Source organism: Eriocheir sinensis, chromosome 21 (genome assembly GCF_024679095.1).
Source record: "Eriocheir sinensis breed Jianghai 21 chromosome 21, ASM2467909v1, whole genome shotgun sequence".
NCBI lineage: Eukaryota > Metazoa > Arthropoda > Malacostraca > Decapoda > Varunidae > Eriocheir > Eriocheir sinensis.
In genome coordinates this window covers 10,752,443-10,757,147 of record NC_066529.1, presented here as the reverse complement: position 1 = coordinate 10,757,147, position 4,705 = coordinate 10,752,443, and the positions used below count along the sequence as shown (strand labels likewise).

At 41.5% G+C, this 4,705-nt stretch overlaps 1 non-coding gene across 1 annotated transcript; it reads right to left on the bottom strand.

Moving 5' to 3' along the window:
• Positions 1–4,207: 4,207 nt before the first annotated feature.
• On the bottom strand, positions 4,208–4,280 carry Trnak-cuu (transfer RNA lysine (anticodon CUU)). The gene has a single exon. It is a non-coding gene; the product is annotated as a tRNA-Lys (tRNA).
• Between the last annotated feature and the right edge of the window lie 425 nt (positions 4,281–4,705).

The following is a 4,705-nucleotide window of genomic DNA, read 5'->3' as shown; positions in this document are numbered from 1 at the left end:
AAAATGAGGGAAGAGAATGAAAAATGTGGAAAGAGAATGAAAAATGAGGGAAGAGAATGTAAAATGAGGGAAAAGAATGAAAAATGAGGAAAAAGAATGAATGAATGAAAAATGGAGAAAAGAATGAAAGTGGGTAAGAGGAATGAAATGTGGGAAAAGGAATAAAAATAGGGCAAAGAAATGCAACTAAAACTGGAAAGGAAAAAAAAAAGAGAATAGGTAGATAGGATACCAAAGGGCGAAAGTGAACCAAATGAAAAGGGAAAGAAGAACAAAACTCCACCAATGAAAATTAATGAAAAATACCGATAATTTATTAGAAAAGGACTAGAAAAGAGAGGAAATGAAATAACACTAAGGGAAAGAAATAGGAAATGAGAAGAAATGGGACAAAACAAGAAACCAATAAAGAAAAAAATGAGTAAATAACGATCACATTGAAAGAGGAAAATAAAAATAAAAAGAGGAAAACAACAGGAGAAAGAAAGTAAGCTAAAGAGAGAGAGAGAGAGAGAGAGAGAGAGAGAGAGAGAGAGAGAGAGAGAGAGAGAGAGAGAGAGAGAGAGAGAGAGAGAGAGAGAGAGAGAGAGAGAGAGAGAGACCAGAAGAAAAAGGGTTAGAACAAGAATAGAAGAATGGAAAATCAAGAAATAGAAATATCGATCACATTAAAAAAAGGATCAGAAAAGATAGAAGATAAACAGCGGGAGAAAGAAAGCAAATAAAGAAGAGACATAGGGGGAAGAGAGAGAGAGAGAGAGAGAGAGAGAGAGAGAGAGAGAGAGAGAGAGAGAGAGAGAGAGAGAGAGAGAGAGAGAGAGAGAGAGAGAGGAAACAAGATGAAGCATAAAAAGAGAAAGAAGAAAAGAAAAAAAATGAATAAAATGATGAGTAACGATCACATTGAAAGAAGACCAGAAGAGATGGAAGAAAAACAGCGAGAGAGAGAGAGAGAGAGAGAGAGAGAGGGCACGAGTATAGTATGTAGGCCAGAGGAGGGAGAATAGGTAGTAGCGATGTGTACCCATAGGCCTAAAAGAGGGTAGTTTGGTTTACAGTTTACATGACGGCTCGGTGAAAGGCTGACTGAGTTTGCTGCCACCAAGGACACAACGGACCAGGGGAGAGAGAGAGAGAGAGAGAGAGAGAGAGAGAGAGAGAGAGAGAGAGAGAGAGGAGGTGAGAATGTTTATGTAAAGGGAATGAAGAACAAGATAAGAAATATAGGATGGGAAAGGAAGAGTTGGTGAGAGAGAGAGAGAGAGAGAGAGAGAGAGAGAGAGAGAGAGAGAGAGAGAGAGAGAGAGAGAGACTATAGTTCAGATAGTTCTAACTGCTCACATTATCTTGTAGAAGAAGTATAATAAACTATATACACACACACACACACACACACACACACACACACACACACACACACACCTTTTTTCCCTTTTCACCTCTACACCACCACTACCATCCCCATAACCACCATCTCCATCACCTCCAATTCACCAATTACAAAAACATTCCAACATCATAAGAATCACCATTAGTATTTGTATTACTTGATTTACTTGTTTTGAGGATTGGTTTTCGAGACCTTCGCTTCACTTAAGAATACATACATTATTTTAACTTACACAAATTAACGAAAAATGTAAATAATTATGACAGAAAAATAAAAGAAAAAGAATATCCGTCCCACGTGTAACAGGATGAGTTTTTGTTTACCTATAAATTAAGCGTCGTTGGCGTAATCACCCGGCACTCAGGTAAACACACACAGGTGGCCAAACAAGCAGGTAAACAGACAAACAAACACACAAACAAACAAGCCAGCCTGCCCCACCCGGCCATTAGTGAGTTTCGTTGACACATCATTGAAAAAAAATTGGGCCGTTCATTCACGCAGCTACCTTACCTGTCTCACTCGTCAATTACTACACCTTATTAATCACCTCACCTGCATCTATAGTGTTGGTGATCGTGTTCATGCAGTTCGTTGTTGTTCAGGTGGTAATCGATTTCATATAAGTAGTAGTAGTAGTAGTAGAAGTAGCAGTAGTAGTAGTAGTAGTAGTAGTAGTAGTAGTAGTAGCAGTAGTAGTAGTAGTTGTAGTTGACCTCTCTTTCGGCCACCTCTTTGGACTCTTTTTAGGAGCAGCAAGTAACGGGCCTTTTTTTTTATTATAGTTTCCTTTTTTTGTGCCCTTGAGCTGTCTCCTTTGTTGTAAAAAAAAAAAGTAGTTGTAGTAGTAGTAGTAGTAGTAGTAGTAGTAGTAATAGAAGTAGTATAAGAAACAAATCAGCAGGTAGAGAGTGGTGGGTACGGACACTTTTTTATATATAAGCTACCTGTTCCGCATCTCCCAAACACCTGAGACACCGAGAAAGAGAAAATTAAAGTGAAAGCGATGAGAGAAGGAGACAGAGAACGAGTTGATTTAGAAGATTAGAGAAGTGGATCCATTTCTTTATCGTTTAACTGCTGCTTCTGTGTCTATACTCTTGTACGTTTCCTTTCCACCCTTTCCTTTTCCTTCTTATCCTTGTTGTTACCCTTGCCATCAATTGCGTTACCTTTCCTTCTCTTTTCCTTTCTCTCCCTCTCCATTCTTCTTCTTCCCATTTCCTTCCTTAGTTTATTCAGTTTCCTTTTGCTTCCCTTCTCATCCCTCGCACTCCCATTACATCCTTATTCTTTCGCATTCCTAACATTCCCTCCCTTTTTTTTCCTTTCCCTTGCCATTATTTTTTCTTCACTTTCCTTCCTTTACGATCCGTTTATTCACCTTCCTTTCCATTCCTTCGCCTTCCCTTCTCTTTCCTTGCTAAATCGTATTCATGCACTTTATATGTTCCATTTTCGAAGCGCTGTATATTAGTTGCGTTTTGGAATCATGAAGCTCTATACATGAATTTGTTATCCATGTGTGTTAGTTTTTATTGTTTATTCGTTTATTAACTTATTAGTATTTGTTTGTTGGAGGTAATTAGCAGGTAGGAATGTACTATGTAGGTATTTAGGAATATAGTTAAGTAGATTAGTTAAGTAGAGAGAGAGAGAGAGAGAGAGAGAGAGAGAGAGAGATGGTTTATCAAAAGGTAACAGTATATCTCAGAGAGAGAGAGAGAGAGAGAGAGAGAGAGAGAGAGAGAGAGAGAGAGAGATGGTTTAACGAAAGGTAACACTATAGCGCAGAGAGAGAGAGAGAGAGAGAGAGAGAGAGAGAGAGAGAGAGAGAGAGAGTAGCTAGTAAACAGTGAAGACGTTATTTCCTCCTGAGGTCATCGCTTCACTTCCGGTGTGGCCATGAGCATCTCTCTCTCTCTCTCTCTCTCTCTCTCTCTCTCTCTCTCTCTCTCTCTCTCTCTCTCTCTCTCTCTCTTATATCGACTTGTGTGCCTGCCCCGTTCTCCTCCTCCTCCTCCTCCTCCTCCCTTCCACAAGCACTTCCTTCGCGACCTCTGCCACTCCAAACGCTTGAGAGAGAGAGAGAGAGAGAGAGAGAGAGAGAGAGAGAGAGAGAGAGAGAGAGAGAGGAAGCTTTGAGGAGGAGGAGGAGGAGGGAATGAAGGAATGAAAGAAAGTGGAATTTAAAGATACAAAAGAAAACGTTAGAGAGAGAGAGAGAGAGAGAGAGAGAGAGAGAGAGAGAGAGAGAGAGAGAGAGAGAGAGACTAAATTTACCAGCTCTCATGCCCCCCACAGAACGCTATCACGAGGTTGTGGAATGAGACTAAAAAAAGAAAGCTAAAAAAAAAGTAAGAAAGAAAAGGATAGAAGGAAAGGGAAAGAATAAAAAGGAAGGAATATAGTTAATGAGAGAGAGAGAGAGAGAGAGAGAGAGAGAGAGAGAGAGAGAGAGAGAGAGAGAGAGAGAGAGAGAGAATATTTCACACACACACACACACACACACACACTTTCACCGTCGTTTCTACTACGTCATTTTCATACAAAAGACAAGCGAGCGAAGTTGACCGGAGAGAGAGAATGTGGTATGAGAGAACGAACAAACGAACGTACGGACACCACCACCACCATCACCACCACCCTCTCGCTCCCTCCCTCCCTCTCTCGCTCAACACAAGGACGGTATTCTCTCCTTTACATCAACACTAAACACAAAACTAACACATCACCACACTATCTAGACCTCCTACAACACTTCTAAACACCAACCCACATCAATACGAACCCTCACAAAAGTTATAAAAATATGTCGCCCAACGTGGGGCTCGAACCCACGACCCCGAGATTAAGAGTCTCGTGCTCTACCGACTGAGCTAGCCGGGCTTGGAGGGTGAGGCGCCCAGTGGTAGTCATACACCCCGTTTTCTGTTGGTTCTTGTCTTTCTTTTTTTGTTATATGTGGTTTAACGTGTTTTAGTATGCGGTGCTGTTGGGAAGAGCTGGCGGCTGCGGAGAAGGAGGAGGAGACAGACGTGCGTGAGGAGAGAGAGAAGGGGAGGAGGAGGAGGGAAGGAAAAAGAAGAAGAGGAGGAGGAAGGGGAACGAAGAAGAAGAGGAGGAGGACGAGAGTTGGAAGGAAGAAGAGGAGGACGAGAGTTGGAAGGAAGAAGAAGAGGAGGACGAGAGTTGGAAGGAAGAAGAGGAGGAGGAGGAGGAGGACGAGAGTTTTAAGGAAGAAGAAGAGGAGGACAAGAGTTAGAAGGAAGATGAAGAGGAAGAGAGGAAAGGAGAAGGAAGCAGAATAGGAG